This window comes from Triticum aestivum, chromosome 1A (genome assembly GCF_018294505.1).
Source record: "Triticum aestivum cultivar Chinese Spring chromosome 1A, IWGSC CS RefSeq v2.1, whole genome shotgun sequence".
Classification (NCBI taxonomy): Eukaryota; Viridiplantae; Streptophyta; class Magnoliopsida; order Poales; family Poaceae; genus Triticum; species Triticum aestivum.
Window position 1 is genome coordinate 19,137,065 of NC_057794.1, and position 19,250 is coordinate 19,156,314.

A 19,250-nucleotide genomic window follows, 5' to 3' on the forward strand; every position below is an offset into this window, starting at 1 on the left:
ATGCTTCATCCTGCAAGTAACTCATTAGTCACATTGCTTGCAAGGCTTATCATGATATGCATTACCGAGAGGGCCCAAGAGATACCTCTCCGACACTCGGAGTGACAAATCCTAATCTCGATCTATGCCAACCCAACAAACACCTTCGGAGACACCTATAGAGCATCTTTATAATCACCCAGTTACGTTGTGACGTTTGATAGCACACAAGGTGTTCCTCCGGTATCCGGGGGTTGCATAATATCATAGTCAAAGAAATATGTATATGACATGAAGAAAGCTATAGCAATAAAACTGAACGATCATTATGCTAAACTAACGGATAGGTCTTGTCCATCACATCATTCTGCTAATGATGCAACCCCGTTCATCAAATGACAACACATGTCTATGGTTAGGAAACTTAACCATCTTTGATTAACGAGCTAGTCTAGTAGAGGCTTACTAGGGACACGGTGTTTTGTCTGTATCCACACATTTATCAAGTTTCCGGTTAATACAATTCTAGCATGAATAATAAACATTTATCATGATATAAGGAAATATAAAATAACAACTTTATTATTGCCTCTAGGGCATATTTCTTTCTGTCTTCCACTTGAACTAGAGTCAGTAATCTAGTTCACATCGCCATGTGATTTAACACCAATAATTCATATCACCATGTGATTAACACCCATAGTTCACATCGCCATGTGACCAACACCCGAAGGGTTTACTAGAGTCAATAATCTAGTTCACATCGCCATGTGATTAACACCCAAAAAGTATTAAGGTGTGATGATGTTTTACTTGTGAGAAAAGTTTAGTCAATTGGTCTACCACATTCAGATCTATATGTATTTTGTAAATTTCTATGTCTACAATGCTCTGCATGGAGCTACTCTAGCTCATTGCCCCCACTTTCAATATGCATCCAGATTGAGACTTAGAGTCATCTAGATCGGTCTTAAAGCTTGCATCAACGTAACTCTTTACGATGAACTCTTTATCACCTCCATAACCGAGAAATATTTCCTTACTCCTCTAAGGATAATTTTGACCGTTGTCCAGTGTTCTACTCCTGGATCACTATTGTACCCCCTTTGCCAAACTCATGGCAAGGTACACAATAGGTCTGGTATACAGCATGACATACTTTATAGAACCTATGGCCGAGGCATGCGAAATGACTTTCATTCCCTCTCTATCTTCTGCCGTGGTCGGGTTTTGAGTCTTACTCAGCTTCATACATTACAACTCAGGCAAGAACTCCTTCTTTGACTGATCCATTTTGAACTCCTTCAAAATCTTATCAAGGTATGTACTCATCAAAAGTCTTATCAAGCGTCTTGATCGGACTTTATAGATCTTGATGCCCAATTTGTAAGTAACTTCACCGAGGTATTTATTTGAAAAACTCCTTTCAAACACTCCTGTATGCTTTCTAGAAAATTCCACATTATTTCCAATCAACAATATGTCATTCACATATACTTATCAGAAATGTCGTGGTTTTGTCACGGCAGATGTCCTAGAGAAAGGACTTAGTCGTGGAGCCATCGCGACGGGTTAGCTTGAAGGGGTTAAAGCGGACACAGGGACGCAAGAGAGTTTATACTAGTTCGGCCCCTTTGATGAAGGTAAAAGCCTACGTCTAGTTGTGATGGAATTGATGGGGTTTCGATGACTAGGGAGCAAACAAGCTTCGCCTATGTCTCGAGTTGTTGTCTATCTCTGAACCGCCGCCAGGTCGTCCCCTTATATACACGGGTGACACCCGTCGGTTCACAGAGTCCCAACACCGGTCGATATTCGTATTCCGGGTTGGTCTCTCCTTATTCCTAACTTACAATACAAGTTTATATACAAATCCCGGTTTACAGCTACAAGTCTTGAACCGGCTACAGGCCTTAGGCCCTCATCTGCCTTCTTGGGCTTTAGCACTCTTGAACTACTGATGAAGTTGACCCGGCCCAGACAGGCCGGTTTACGCCCAGCAGTAATATCCCCAACAAGAAATGTTGTAGTGCTCCCACTCACTTTCTTGTAAATACAGGCTTCCCCGCAAGTCTGTATAAAACTATATGCTGTCTGTATAAAATTATATGCTTTGATCAACTCATCAGAGCGTATATTCCAACTCCGAGATGCTTGCACCAGTTAGATGGATCGCTGGAGCTTGCACACTTTGTTAGCACCTTTAGGATTGAGAATACCTTCTGGTTGCATCATATACAACTCTTCTTTAATAAATTCATTAAGGAATGCAGTTTGGACATCCATTTGCTAGATTTCATAAAATGCGGCAATTGCTAACATTATTCGAACAGACTTTAAGCATCGATATGAGCGAGAAAATCTCATCATAGTCAACACCTTGAACTTGTCAAAAACCTTTTGCGACAATTCGAGCTTTGTAGATAGTAACAATACTATCAGCATCGGTCTTCCTCTTGAAGATCCATTTATTCTCAATGGCTCGCCAATCATCGAGCAAATCAATCAAAGTCCATACTTTGTTCTCATACATGGATCCTATCTCAGATTTCATGGCCTCAAGCCATTTATCGGAATCTAGGCTCATCATCGCTTCCTCATAGTTCGTAGGTTCGTCATGGTCTAGTAAGATGACTTTTATAACAGGATTACTGTACCGCTCTGGTGCGGAACGTGCTCTGGTTGACCTACGAGGTTCGGTAGTAACTTGATCCGAAGTTTCATGATCATTATCATTAGCTTCCTCACTAGTTGGTGCAGGCATCACGGGAACGGTTTTCTGTGATGAGCTACTTTCCAATTCGAGAGAAGGTACAATTACCTCATCAAGTTCTACTTTTCCTCCCACTCGCTTCTTTTCGAGAGAAACTCCTTCTCTAGAAAGGATCCATTCTTAGCAACAAAGATCTTGCCTTCGGATCTGTGATAGAAGGTGTACTGAGGGAGTCCTAGATTAGGGGGTCTCCGGACAGCTGGACTATATCCTTTGGCCGGACTGTTGGACTATGAAGATACAAGATTGAAGACTTCGTCCCGTGTCCGGATGGGACTCTCCTTGGCGTGGAAGGTAAGCTTGGCAATACGGATATGTAGATCTCCTCCCTTGTAACCGATTCTGTGTAACCCTAGCCCCCTCTGGTGTCTATATAAACCGAAGGGTTTAGTCCGTAGGACAACAACAATCATATCATAGGCTAGCTTCTAGGGTTTAGCCTCTTCGATCTCGTGGTAGATCAACTCTTGTAATACCCATATCATCAAGATCAATCAAGCAGGACATAGGTTTTTACCTCCATTGAGAGGGTCCGAACCTGGGTAAACATCGTGTCTCCTTGCCTCCTGTTACCATCCGCCTTAGACGCACAGTTCGGGACCCCCTACTCGAGATCCGTCGGTTTTGACACCGACATTGGTGCTTTCATTGAGAGTTTCACTGTGTCCTCATCATAAGGAGGAATGGCTTGTCTCGTTGTCAAGAACAACATCACCTCTGGGGGAGCCCTGGCTGTAGGCCAAACTCTCCGACTAGGCGGCTTCGTCATGACCCCCCGCTCGGCCGCTGCACCGACGATGACTTCTCGGGTCATCGAAAATAGCCTCCACATCGGCTCGAAATTCACCGAGCAGATGGATCCAATGGAGCTTTCCTCTTTGAACGAGCTCTTGGATTGCATCGCCGCTCTGGGAGTCGCTACAGACTATGATTGGATCGTGCTTAAACCCGACCAAAGGAAGATTAACTCTCCACCGATCACCCATCAGATAGCAGTAGTGGAGGAGCAATGCGTAAGCTATGTACTAACAAATGGAACCCTCTATACTCCTTTTTCATGTATCTTAATTTCAACTGAAATACAAATACGTGAAGACGAAAGCATTCAAAAAAGTTACGACATACATGATGCGAAGCCAAGGATAAAATTAACTTGACCACGTGTATTCTCCTACTAAATTAATATACATTATTTTCAACAAATTCTATCTGGTTTCTCCACTATACATGTATAACGATGACACACAGGTGGACCAGTGAGGTACTTCGGCCGATCATCAGAGCTGTTCACCTCGCCGTCATCGATGAATTGGGGTTTGACTGAAAATTTCTACAGTTGCATCACATCCCGGGTCCAGCTTCTATGCCCACTATCTAACCATATTTACATACATAGACGAGGCTCCACCAGCTGGACGAGAGAAAACTGCCCTCCCGAGTCGTCCCCGCGAGGCGACCGGGAGGCGCCCCCAAATCCCTGCCGGCAGGCTTCCCGTCTCCCGTACCTTCCCTCGCCACCGTCACAGGGCGTGACCGGGCGAAGCCCGGCCGGCGCCGGCGGCGGCAGCGCCCCCTTTGCCTCCTCGTGCAGCAGTTCTTCGCGGGCGGACGTGGCTGCTCCAAGGTGTGGTGCGGCGGCGACGGGGCACCACAGCGCGGCGCACGCCGGCGGTTCGAGGCGGCAGCAGATCGGCCGCGCGGTAGGCTGTGGATGGAGGTCTCGCGATCTGGTGCGTCGCGGCCGCCAAGGACGGCGGCGGCGTGACCGGATCGGTTCGCGGCGGCGCGGCCGGATCTATGCCCATGCGTGGGCCTTGATCGCTGGTCTTCCGTCGGCACGGTGGTGGGTGCGACTCATCGGCAGCTGGGCAGATCCGCGGGATTCTACCCTTGTTTGGTCCTTGACAGGGCGGGCAACTCCGGGGGAAACCCTAGATCTCTTTGGGATCGAACGATGGCGGCGCTTTTGCGTCGTAGTCCCTCTTTAGGGCATTGTTTTGGAGTTTGCTCCGGTTGAAGGGACCAGCGACGTCGGCGGCGCACGTCTGGTGGAGCAACTGCCGATGAAAATCGCGCCGACTACGGTCATGGCGGACGATGGCGGCGTCTTAGATGTCGTTCCCTTGTCGAGGCATCGTCATTGCAGTCTGCGTCATCAGGTTCGGGATGCTCCGGGGGAAACCCTAGATCTGGGTCTTCCGGATCAGACGATGATGGCGTTTTATCGCTTTCCCTCCTGGGGGCATCGTTTTGGAGTAAGTGCTGGCTAGGGGGATGGTGGAGCGGTGCTTCATCTCACACATTGATGGCGGCGGATATCGGCGGCATGGCGCTGTGGAGGCTCGGCGTCCGATGCATGGAGATGGACTCGCGCAGGAGGAGGTTGCTGTCTAGCGTCATGGTGACGTCGATGGCAGAGTGGCCAGACAAGGTAGAAGCCTCAATATGATTTGAAGACGGACCTGTGGAAGATGGCGGCGACGACACACGAGTGTGTCTGCCCAGATTGTGTCCCAGACCCGGTATGTGACTCGGTTGGGGCTTCCGAATGAGTTTCGGCTTCCGGCTTTTGATGTTAGGCTTAGGTGAGTGGTTTGGGTAGTGACCCAACTAGCAACCATTCATCACTTTGAATAGGAGTAGTGGCATATGCTGTCAAGATGGTGGATTCAGACACATTGTTGTAATACTTTGTAAGGTCCTTGAGAATAATCAATAAAGTGGCCGTATGCATCTTCCAGATGCAGAGGCCGGGGGTCATCCTCCTTTTCTTAAAATTAAAAAAACATACATAGACAAGACGTATGCAACCATTTTACGCTCAACAATGGATGCATGAGATTTCATAGGTGATGGCGGACCGTTCAGGCCACACATTGCTACTGTCCATTAATTTACATGACTCCTTTGCTCCTTTCTTTTCTCGACCCAGTCCAATAAGAGGTCAACATACATATGGCATGTCATACATGGGCTATGATGCTCGATGCAGGATGCCATGATGAAGTACATGTTTATAATTTTTTCCATAGGCCCTTAATAAGTGTTATTTGTCTTCGTACTAGGACAATGCCCGTGCGTTGCAACGGAACACATATATTCTCCCAAATCTCAACTTTGTGTGATGAATAAGTCGTTAACTCCTTTTATATCCTCAGCAAGCCTTTCTTTCTTTTCAATTCAATGTACTCTGCCATTTTTGTGATACTTTTAGGTGCCTTTGAAACCCCAGGGTTTAAACCTGCAGTAATCGCGTACTGCAAACCTTTCACTCTCACAAAGTATACATTGCATTGAACATCTGTTTTATGACCTATTACATGATCAAAATGTCATTTCTCATATTGCGCACTCAAATTTGTTCTCAGGTCATGCTAGCAATACATGATTCTTGATGATTTATGCTACACCACAAAAATAAATGTGTTCTCTCAAAAATCTCAACACTTGAAATATTTGGAAGGAAAACTCAGTAGATGTGACATATGACAAATTTTCAAGTTCTTGTGCCTTTATTCCTATATATGCCATGAGTTGGTCGCAAAATCTTATGGGTTTCACCTCTAGCCTACCCCAACTTCTTTGGGACTAAAGGCTTTGTTGTTGTTGTTGTTCTTATTGTTCTTGTTGTTGTGCCTATATTGCTATATATAGTGCTATATATAGTCAAGATTCATGTGCAAGCACTTAGATATACAAACTGACCCATTCTGATAGTGTATTTCCATGTTTATCAATATACAAAAAAATTGTAGTGAACACACGCAGATACCACATAATGTAATGGCTATGCTCTAGATCCGCTCAGTGATATACAGACAAATACAAAAAACAAAGCAGAGTAGTACATATAATCATCTTCAGGGGCCTCATATAAGCACCAAACACACCTTTATATCTTTTTGTTGTAGGTCCATAGCTTGATGCGAGCAAGCACAAGCTCCTGACTTCTTCCCAAGATACTGTTGAAAACTCAAATGAGTCAAATTATAAGGCGGAAGATACTGTTGTATCATTCTCATAATATCACAGGGAACGTACCAGGAGAGGAGTCTGCTTGCTAATTCTCATAATGTCACCCCACACGACTTCTTCCCAATGACAAAGGTCTAAACATCAGTATCGTGCGCCACCGACTCTAATTTCATATTACAAGTTAAGGAAGTCAAATTTGACAAAACACAAATTTATAGAGCCTCTTTGATTCAGATTTAGAAACTCTGTATTGCCACCTCTCTTCGATACCTCTCTTCGCATTTCTAATTCGGCAAACTTGTAATGAGAGACTGAAGCTCTGTCTCGTGAACTGAGAACAACGGCAAGTGAACCACGGTGAGCAACTTATTTTCCTTCTGGTCTGCAGCTTGCTTGCTTGTGTAAATCTAAAATAAAAGGTGCGGAATGTCAGCTCCAGAATACACTGACACAGTAAGTTAAGTTAACCGATTACTATTCTGGGTAAAACAAATGAGCAAAATAGAAAATTGAATGCCTTCTCTGAACCAGACTTACATGGCAAGGTTGATTACAAATCAGCTAGCTCACGATTGCAGCAGAGGGAACAAATGGTTCTCATGTTGATGTTTTATGTAACCCTGATCTTAGGGCTGAAAGTACTAAACTGTAGTACTGTAGTACTGTGCAATCAAAACTTCATAATATTGTCATTAAAATTACAGCTGCAAGCCAGCAAGGTTATCATAGATTTTTGTTCTGCCCTGTGGTCATGGAGTAATCAGATCAAACATGGCAGACATATCAATTTTCTATTGGTGTTATCATGCAGTGTGGTTCTACGGAGTAAATTCTGAGCAGAACGGGCTAGCAACGTGATAATTGCTGCCAACAATTTACTTGGAGGCAACTGCTACAGTAATAATAATAATAACAAATTCCGTAGTTGCTATACATGTGATTTCAGTGATGTTCCTCCAACTTATACCGATGAGAGGTTCAGAAGCAGTGATAATTGGGTAGCTTCACATGGTAGAAGCCAGCTACCTATCCAACCTGGCTAGCTAACGAACACAATTTGGGGGAAGCCATGGCTGTGAACACAAGCACACAAATCGCACGATCAGACGGTGGAAGACCGCAACAGCAAGGGGCGGGCAGAAGCGGTTGCGCAACGTACGTACCGTAAACATATCGATGAGGTGGGTGAGGTCGGCAAGACGGTCAGGATTGCCGTTGAATCTCCTGGCTGCCGTGTTGGCTCTTGGACCGCTCCCATCCGTGCGTCCATAGCAAGAGGTCGCCCGCCGGCAACTCCCCCGCCACCCCTAGGCGGCATCCTTGTTGGTGGAGCCCTCCGTCGTGTCGCCGCGGCATCCTTGTTGGTGGAGCCCTCCGTCATGTCGCCGCCGTGATGGGGGCGGGGGGCCGACGAACCAGTGAGCGGGGGCGGAGCGGGAGGAGGCTCTGAGGAAGTGTTGTCGGTCTGGCTTCGTTAGGCTGAGGAGGCATCGGCGGGAGCGCATGTTCAGCAGGCGCTTCTGTCGACCGGCCGCCGCTGCCGCATCTGCGTGGGGGCTCGGTTGGGGTTGAGATGTGGGTGGGGACTCGGTTGGGCTCCCTCGTCGTCAGCCTTGCCGGGGGTGAGCAGGGGCAATGGCGGCGGCTCCAAGAAAGAGATAGGAGGTGGGAAGGAGGCGAGCCCGGGTGGATCGGTGATGTGTTTTTGGCAACGACGATGGCTCTTGAAAAAAAATCGTGCGAGGGACAGACGAAGGCGAGTCAGACGAAAAGTGGGACGACGTAAGACAGGATACGGAACATTACGCTTTCTTTAGATAGTAGAGACTACATACATAAACATTACACCGTTCTTCCCTATCTTCGACAACATAGACTCTCTGGAAGTTAAGATGTTCTCTTATTTGCAAATTCATAATTTCTTATGTCATTTAGTTCAAATTTATTCGGTGTACCATCAATCATTCACATTTATTCACTCACTTGAGTAAGCATTCCCCTTAAAATATACGGATCTGATACATCCCCTTCTGAACAACCATCTTCTATAATATAGAACCTAAGATAAGAACACATAACCAAGCCGTGCGAACGCACGGGTTAACGACTAGTTTTTCCAATTGTCCCAAGAGCCGAGGGAGAGGGGGTTGACGACTAGTTTCTCCAATTGACAACTAGTTTCTCCAATTGACGAACAACCATCTTCCAAAAAGTTAATCAATTTTAAAAACAACCATTGATTTTGAAGAAAAGTTTACCAATTTGAAAACAGGTTCACGGTTTTGGAAAAAGTGCATCAATTTTTTAAAAATTCTTTTAGAAAAAGTCCATGAATTTTGGAAAGATATTCAAAATAGTTCATCATTATTTCTAAAAAGTTCTCAAATTAAAAAGTTTATCAACTTTTTATGAAAAGACCAATTATTCAAAAAAGTTCTTTAACGTGGAAAAAATAGTTCATGAATTCAGAAAAGTTCTTCGGATTCTAGAAAAATGTTCATGGATTTGAATTTTTTTATCAATTTTGATAAAAATATTCATTAATTTTGGAAAAAAAGAAAAAAAATAAAAAGGAAAAAGAAAAGGAAGGAAGAAATGAAAAGAAAAGAAATAAATAATAAAATGGATGTATATTTTTACATTTGGGTGGCTTTCCTCGTTGGCTACCATAGGTAAACTAGACAAGGTGGTTGTGTGTTCGAATCATACACCTTGCTCGGACTTTTTTCGTCTTCAAATCACAAAAAAAAATACATGGTCCGCTTAAAGCAGGAAAAAAAGAATAGATGGGCTGGCCCAGGAGCCGAGGGGCGGGGGTTGTGCGCCAATTTGTGAAACGCACTGTAATGATGCCTTAAGCGCCGTATAGGGAATACTGTTGCACCAGCAAGGAAGGTCATGACGTGCAACTCGTCAAGCTAGTGCGGCCACTTATGTTGTTGGATTTCTAGGCCCACTAGAGCATGCTTACATAATACATTGAAATTGCACATGGGATCATTACAAGACCATGAGGACTGCCCAACCAAACATAAATAGGCCTACTGCACATGGTCTAGCTTACTTTTTCTGTCCACACAAACTGCACATGGTGTCTGAGGGCATCTCCAGCCGTTGGCCCTCCAGAGGACGCCTAAAATCGCCGCCTGAGGGTGAGCCGGCGCAAAAATTGGGTCTGGGGGCGAGTTGGTCCACAGCCGCCGGCCCCAGGGCCGCCCCCAGGCATGTTTTAAAATAAAAGAAGTTCGGCGAAGTTCGGCTTAAACACGATAAAATTCGGCCAAACACAATAAATTTCGGCACATTTCGGCGAAGTTCGTGGATTTTCATTACATAGCACATATACATAAACTAATTTAAAGGAAAAACTGCCTGAAGTCGCCGCCGTCGCCGCCATCGTCGTCGTCGGCCTTCTTCTCCTTGACGCGGGCGCCCCTGCTGGACCCCTGCCCGGCGTCGCCATGGCGGACTGGTGGCGGCGCATCATCGTCGTCGTCGTCGCTGTCGCAGATGACGACGACTCCGCCTTTGTCGCGGCCGCGTCGACGCTCCGCGAAGCGAAGCAGGGCGGCGCGCTGGCGCTCCTTCGCCTTCTCCAGGCGCTCTTTCTCCATCGCTATGGAGTCCTTGCGCGCCCATTCCAGGGCCGCGTCGTCGTCGTCGAGCTCCGTCGTCACCGGCGCGGCCGGCTCCTTCTTCACCGGCGCGAGCCCCGGCTCCGTCTTTGGCTTGACGAAGCGCGAAGGAGGAGCCGACGAGTAGGCGCGCCGGCCGCCCTCGTTGATGACGATGCCGGCGCTGCGAGTGCGCCGGCCGAGCGGCGTCTCCGCCGCGGGCTCGGCCTTGACGCCGAGCAGGGCCGGAGTGCCGGAGGAGTGCGATGAAGATCGGGAGCAGGAAGAAGAGGAGGAGGACCCGAACCTCCTTGGCGCCCATGGCCCGGCGCGTCGGTGCTGCGCCGGGGCGGCCGCCCTCGCCGGGTACGCCAACGGCGGGTCGCTGCCGCCCTCGAGGTACGTCAGCACGCCCTCGAGTGTGCGGCCGAGGACGCCCCACCACAGGTGGCGCCCCTCGCTGTTCTGCCGGCCGCCGACCACCGGCGTGCCGTTGGTGGACGCCAAGCGCTGCTGCTGGCGGCGCTCGAAATACGCCGCCCAAGCCGCGTGGTTGTCGGCGGCGTACTGGGGGAGGAAGAGTTGGGCGTCGGTGAGGGAGGCGCGCACGACCTCGACTTCCTCGGCGAAGTACTTCGGCTTCGCCACGGCGTCGGGCAACGGGGGAATGGGCACTCCCCCGGCGCTGAGCCTCCACCCCGTCGGCCCGGCGCGCATGTCCGACGGCGCCGGGATGTTCGCCTGGAACAGGAGCCAGGACTCCTGTTCACGGAGCGAACGGCGGTCGAAGCCGTTGGCCGCCGCCTCGTCTCCAGGGTAGCGTTCCGCCATGGCAACGGGCTCGAAAGAGGTAGAGAGATAGAGGGAGGGGCTGGTCTGCGGCGCTCGGGAGAGGTAGGGAGAGGGAGGAGCTGGGCGGCGGCGAGGGGCGGGGCTGGTGTGGGCACAGGCGAGTGCAGGCCACCAGCTATATAGCCGCGCCGCACCCGTGTGTATGCGTGCGAGGGAGGGGAGGCGCCGACGCGTCGTCCAGTGATGCTCCGCCCGTGAGGAATCAATGGCAAGGCTGACCGGCGGCAGCCTTGCCATTGATTCCGCGCGGGAACCGAGGCCGTTGGGGGAAGACGAGGCGCCGTGTCGCTGACGAGGCGGGCCCGCGGCTGTTTCGCGCCAAAACAGTTCGCCCCGGCACCCCCGGGCGCCCCCCAGCGCGCCGGGTTCGGCCTAGGTCCACCGGCGCTGTTTTCGGCCCAGGCCGGCGAAAATCGGGCTTCTAGAAGCGCGACTGAACCGTTTTTTTAGCGCCGGCACGAAAAAATCGCCTGGAAAGGCCTTCTTGTGGGCGCGGCTGGAGATGCCCTGAGTGTCCAAACTACACAAGGTCTTTGTCCTTGGTACGACGAGGGGTGTTTGCATGACATATAGGGTGCATTTGGTTGCAAGGGCGGTCATGAATGGGTTGGGATCGTTCAGAAAATAGACATGTTTGGTTATAAAGCACATGAATGGTTCGAGCCAAAAAAAAAAGAATATGTCATGAAGATGCTGAACCGTTCCACCCAACCAAATCGGTCGAATCAAATGGCCACCCTTTGCATGCATGACTATGTGAGCATGACTGGTGGTCCCGTCCTAAATAATTTAGCTCACCACTTATATTCAATCAAACACATGAATTGAATGGTTCAATCCCAAAAAAATTGCACGGTCCCAACCCATTCATACGACACCTTCAACCAAACGCATCAATAGTTTTCAGCGCTTACTTTTGTATCTTTCCCAATATCTATTCGGCGGTTTTAGCCCGGCTTAGCGTCCTGGCACTCGCCCCTACTGGGCCGCCCTAGCAACCTGCTAAAAAAATTATTTTTAGAATTAACATGCGAGACGTGGGATTTCTTTTGAGCATAATACGGTAGGGAAGGCCCCTACTATGTCTCATTTATATTAATATATGAATGTACAGAGTGGAGTTACATGGGTGTTACAGAGAAAAAAAAAGTTATACAGAGTCTAGCCCACATGCTAAAGTCATCGACCGAAGACTTGGTGCAATAGCCACTGGATCAAGATCATTAGTTTTCCACAATCCGAAAATAGTGCTATTTAATACTTCATTAAGCACAACATTAACATATATTATGTGCCCATGTAAATCATTTGAAAAAAAACCGTAAATTTGAGAAAAAAATCATAGATTCGCAATTAAAAAGTTCGCCGTATGGAGAAAAGTCCAATTTGTTTTCAAAAATTTCATGCAATACGAAATATGGTCATCGATTTTGACAAATTTAATCAAATTTCGAAAAAGTTCATCAATTTTCAAATAAAATCATGAGTTTCCAAAAAGTTAATCAATTTGAAAGACAATCATTGATTTTGAAGAAAAGTTCACAAATTTGAAAAAAGGCTCACGATTTTGGAAAAAGTGCATTATTTTTTATTAAATTCTTTTAGAAAAAGTCCATCAATTTTGAAAATATATTCAAAATAGTTCATCATTGTTTCTAAAAATTTCTCAAATTAAAAAAAGTTTATCAACTTTTTATTAAAAGACCTGGAATTCAAAAAAGTTCTTCAACGTGGAAAAAATAGTTCACGAATTCAAAAAAGTTCTCCGGATTCTAAAAAAAATGTTCAGGAATTTGGAAAAATGTTCATGGATTTGAAATTTTTATCGATTTTGATAAAAGTATTCATGAATTTTGGAAAAAGAAAAGAAAAAGGAACAAGAAAAAAAGAAAAAAGAAAAAGGAAAAAGAAAAGGAAAGAAGAAATGAAATGAAAAGTAATAAATAATAAAATGGTTGCATCTATTTACATTTGAGTGGCTTTCCTCGTTGGCTACCATAGCTAAACTAGACGAGGAGGTTGTGTGTTCGAATCATACCCCTTGCTCGCACTTTTTTGGTCTTTAAATCAGAAAAACAAAGAATACATGGGCCGCTTAAAGCAGGAAAAAAAGAATAGATGGGCTAGCCCAGGAGCCGAGGGGCGGAGGGTGTGCGCCAATTTGTGAAACACACTGTAATGACGCCTTAAGCGCCGTATAGGAAATACTGTTGCACCAGCAAAGAAGGTCATGACGTGCACCTTGTCAAGCAAATGCGGCCATTTATGTTGTAGGATTTGTAGGCCCACTCAAGGTAGGCAGAGTCGGGATTCGAAGTCGGAACGGTTTTCTTCAGACAGAATCGAGTCATAAGATCGAGTCGTGGAATCGAGGATTCTACTAGATTTACTCAAATAAGATATTTTGTATGCACATAAGAAATTTATATGGGTTCTATAGAGTTTTGACACTAAATATGGAGCAAAGAACGTACACATCAATCCTAGTTGTATTCCACTTCTTTTTATGGCTAACCTACCATCTAGCTCGCATGTATGGAACATATATGAGAGGGAAATATATAGAACATTTAAACCTTCAATGCACGAAATTTACTTATGTTTCTTTTAGAGTGTGTGAATAGTCGATCACTTGTCTATCTGACCTACAGTACTAAACCTTGAAGGGTCTTGCTCTCCTTCTCCGATCAATCTTGAAGCATCCTCCTTTTCACGCCAATTCCATATGTCGACCAGTTTGATCCTCAATTTTGATCTAGGGTGAGAGCTAGATCAAAGTTGTCTACGGCTGGGCATTTAGACTTGGGAGGGGAATAAAGGTCCATGAGGTATATGAAAAGGGGTTTGGATGATGGCATACTATTTTGCTACAACTAAACAAACGGCTTAGATAAGTTAGTAGAATCAGATGTAGTCTATAGCATACTCGGGATTGTACAGTTTTGTACATAATTCTATGATTTGGATCACGACCTAACATGGATTCTACCTGATTCGGATTTATAGTGGGATTTGGATCGACATGATTCCGTAGGGTCGTGAAGTCGTACTTCTCCAGCAGTCGAATCAGGATTCTGACTACCTTGGGCCCACCAGAGCATGCTTACATAATACATTGAAACTGGGATTATTACAAGATCATGAGGACTGCCCAACCAAACATAAATAGGCCTAGAACACATGGTCTAGCTTACTTTTTTGGTCCACGCAAACTGCACATGGTATGTGAGTGTCCAAACTGCACATGGTCTTTGTCCTTGGTACGACGAGGGGTGTTTGCATGACGTATAGTTTCCAGCGCTCAGTTTTGTATCTCAGTTTTGTATCTTTCCCAATATCTATTCGGTGGTTTTAGCCCGGCTTAGCGTCCTGGCACTCGCACGCCCCCCTAGTGGGCCGCCCTAGCAACCTGCTAAAAAAATTATTTTTAGATTTAACATGCTAGATGGATTTGTTTTGAGCATAGTACGGTAGGGAAGGCCCCTACTATGTCTCATTTATATTAATATATGAATGTACAGAGTGGAGTTACATGGGTGTTATAGAGAAAAAAAAAGTTATACAGAGTCTAGCCCGCATGCTAAAGTCATCGACCGAAGACTTGGTGCAATAGCCACTGGAACAAGATCATTAGTTTTCTACAATCCGAAAATAGTGCTATTTAATACTTCATTAAGCACAACATTGCATATATTTTGTACCCTTGTAAATCATTTGAAAAAAAACCCATAAATTTGAGATAAAATTCATAGATTCGCAATTAAAATGTTCACTGTGTGGAGAGAAGTTCATTTTGTTTTCAAAAATTTCGTGCAATACGAAATATGGTCAGCGATTTTGACATATTTAATCAAATTTTCAAAAAGTTCATCAGTTTTGAAATAAAATCATGAGTTTCTAAAAAGTTAATCAATTTGAAAAAAGGTTCACGATTTTGGAAAAATGCATCAATTTTTTTAAAATTCTTTTAGAAAAAGTCCATCAATTTTGAAAAGATATTCAAAACAGTTAATCATTGTTTCTAAAAAGTTCTCAAATTTTAAAAAGTTTATCATCTTTTTATGATAAGACCAAGAATTCAAAAAAGTTCTTCAACATGGAAAAAATAGTTCATGAATTCAAAAAAGTTCTCCCGAATCTGAAAAGATGTTCATGGATTTGGAAAAATGTTCATGGTTTTGAAATTTTTATCGATTTTGATAGAAATATTCATTAATTTTGGAAAAAGAAAAGAAAAAGGAACAAGAAAAAAAGAAAAAGGAAAAAGAAAAAGAAAGAAGAAATGAAAGGAAAAGTAATAAATAATAAAATGGTTGCATCTATTTCCATTTGGGTGGCTTTCCTCGTTGGCTACCATAGCTAAACTAGACGAGGAGGTTGTGTGATCAAATCATACCCCTTGCTCGCACTTTTTGGGTCTTTAAATCAGAAAAAGAAAGAATACATGGACCACTTAAAGCAGGAAGGAAAGAAATAGATGGGCTGGTCCAGGAGTCGAGGGCGGAGGGTGTGCGTGGAACACACTGTAATGACGCCTTAAGCGCCGTATAGGAAATACTGTTGCACCAGCAAGGAAGGTCATGACGTGCAACTCGTCAAGCTAATGTGGCCATTTATGTTGTAGGATTTGTAGGCCCACTGGAACATGCTTACATAATACTTCCTCCGTATAAAAATATTTGTCATCAAAATGAATAAAAAAATATGTATCTAAAACTAATATACTTGTCATTTTGATGATAAGTATTTCCGGACGGAGGGAGTACATTCAAACTGCACATGGGATCATTACAAGATCATGAGAACTGTCCAACCAAACATAAATAGGCCTACTGCACATGGTCTAGCTTACTTTTTCGGTCCACGCAAACTACACATGGTGTCTGAGTGTCCAAACTGCACATGGTCTTTGTCCTTGGTACGACGAGGGGTGTTTATATTTTTAATATACTAAACCTAGCTAGGTTTGATCTACTCTGTTTTTTTAACTTTTTTCTATCAGTAAAAGTCTGGCCAGCCGGGACATGCCACGTGCTTTATTGGGGGACCTGGCCGGGTAGATGTTCGGTGTTCGTGTAGCGATTGTGGGCGGCATTCTGGTCCAGCACGCCATTGGTTTGCATGTGCATGCACGGTTCGGCAGTTCCCATTGGCTAGGTCGTCCCTGTCGCTTTGCGGCTGGTTGTGCATGCATCTCCTTGTTTGCCGCTTTGTTTAATTTTCTCCCGATGAGTTTTGTTTTCTTTCGTTTGTACGTGCTCGCTGAAGTCGGTCGCCGCTTCGGGCCGTGCTTCTTCGGAATTGCTTCACTTATGGATGATGCTTACGGAAACTGTCGTATGAACAGATGTGCCAGCGCCTAATTCATCCCTCCCTTCTGAATTTCCGAGATGGGGCCCTCCTCCTCCCAATCAGATGATTTCATTTCAGTCCGTAAATGAAAACGCGTTGAAAGTTGCTTGTAAGTGTAGCATTGGTCGTGCTTCTTTGCTGAGCAATGCTACACCTACATACAGGTCTTACGTAATTAATCCTACGTGCTGATGTGGCGTAGATTAGTTGGGTCAGGATTAGCGCCCGGGCCCCAGGCTTGAAATCAGAGGGGCGGAGAAGAGGATTTAGGAAGGTTACATAAGTTGGTTTACGTAGGTTTACCAAGGTGTAGCATTTTTTGGTGCTTTCCAGGCCTGCTACATGGTGGGCTCTCCCTTTTCTCCATCTTTCTAGCTGCTTCTTTGCTGCATTCGGTGGTTGTCTTCAGTTATTCTTTCGGTTCACGGTAGTTTCTATAAAAACAGGGCCCTCCCATCCATCTTCCTCCCATTCTGGTTTCAGCCCAGGTGACGTAGATTTCACCGGCGAGGCCCTGTCTTCTTTCCGCTGCGTGTCCATCGGCTTAAGGGCACGACGACGGCGGCTTGCTGGAGGCCTCCGGCAAGTGGTGCCAATGGTTGGCGAGCTCCTGACGGCGCGCGACGCTCCCCGGCCATGGTTACGACCAGTGCGGGGCGCACACGACTCTGCGGCGGCGAACACGAGGCCACGGAGAGGCTCAGGTTGCGCGTAGTGGTGCTGTTGGTGGCTCGCAGGTCGACCCTGCACGATGGGCGTCGACAAAGCTTAGTGTGTTTGCGCCGGTTCATGGCCAGGCAGAGCTCGCGGCACCACAACTGTTTGTCCATGCGCACGGTGGACGGGAGAGCACACGTCGGCGACCATGCAACCGTGAGGTCGTCTTGTATTGCAGCCGCGGCCTGCTGCAACACAAGGAACTCGCCGAGTTCTGGCGGGATCGGGCGGTGAGTAGAGCCGGTCGTGTAGATGGCCAGCGTGCCCACGTTCTTGAGTCGGCCGAGTTCGCCGAGATGGGACCAGAGATAATGGTCTTCGCGAGGCCGTTTGCTGCCGTCTCCGTCTTTTCGTCTCATCCTCGGTCGGTGCCGCTGGCGGCGGCTCAGTCACTACCTCGGCTTCCCGTGGCAGCCCGTCTGTTGCATGGTGAGATTGGAACAGTTGCTGATCTCCGGCGAGAGCGCACCTGGAGGTTATTGTTGCCGCCGCCGCGGAGGCACTCCACTTTGTTCGACAGAAACGAACAGTGGCGCACGAAACGCATGAAAACGTTCGATAGAGCATAGATGTCCCGGTCGGTTTCTCCGGGATGTGGACCACGTGAGCGCCAGCAGGTCGCCAAGCTGCGGCGGGATGTGAAACATGTTCGCTTCTGAACATGTTTCCGGAGTCTCCGGACATGTTTGTCCCGGTGAGCACCAGCAGTTCCAGCGTGGCGTCCAAGGCCGCCCAGCAGGTCAAGGAATTGCAGACTCAGCTCCGTCCATCGGACGACTTGTCCGCCCAGTCCGAGTGCCGTGGCACCGCCGCCTAGCATGCGCCGCGGCCTGCGTGTCCATGGCGAGGGCGTCGCCCTTGCACGCCATGGCGACCGCGCAGCACAGCACCAGCCGCGGCGCCACGCACCCCTCCCCTGTCTACAACCGCCCACTTCAGGATTCGGGAGGCATGTAGGTCATCTTTTTTCCCCCTCTCCACACCCGTGCCGCCCCCGTGAGCCGATGGGGAGGGCCTCCGACAGCGCCGCCTCCAAGCCCTTCCTCCCGCCTTCTGCGTTGCTGCCGCTAGAGGGCGCGGCGGGGCGCTGGTGGTCTCCCGCGAGGTGGCTCCCGGGTGCTGCGGTGGGCGGAGAGGTGAAGGAAATATTGCCTAGAGGCAATAATAAAGTTATTATTTATTTCCTTATATCATGATAAATATTTATTATTCATGCTAGAATTGTATTAACCGGAAACATAATACATGTGTGAATATATAGACAAACAAAGTGTCACTAGTATGCCTCTATTTAACTAGCTCGTTGATCAAAGATGGTTATGTTTCCTAGCCATAGACATGAGTTGTCATTTGATCAACGAGATCACATCATTAGGAGAATGATGTGATTGACTTGACCCATTGAGTTAGCTTCGCACTTGATCGTTTAGTATATTGCTATTGCTTTCTTCATGACTTATACATGTTCCTATGACTATGAGATTATGCAACTCCCGTTTACCAGAGGACACTTTGTGTGCTACCAAACGTCACAACGTAACTGGGTGATTATAAAGGTGCTCTACAGGTGTCTTCGAAGGTACTTGTTGAGTTGACGTATTTCGAGATTAGGATTTGTCACTCTGATTGTCGGAGAGATATCTCTGGGCCCACTCGGTAATGCACATCAATATAAGCCTTGCAAGCATTGTAACTAATGAGTTAATTGCGGGATGATGTATTACGAAACGAGTAAAGAGACTTGCCGGTAACGAGATTGAACTAGGTACCGACGATTGAATCTCGGGCAAGTAACATACCGATGACAAAGGGAACAACGTATATTGTTATGCAGTTTGACCGATAAAGATCTTTGTAGAATATGTAGGAGCCAATATGAGCATCCAGATTCCTCTATTAGTTATTGACAGGAGACGTGTCTCGGTCATGTCTACATAGTTCTCGAACCCGTAGGGTCCGCACGCTTAAAATTCGGCGACGATCGGTAT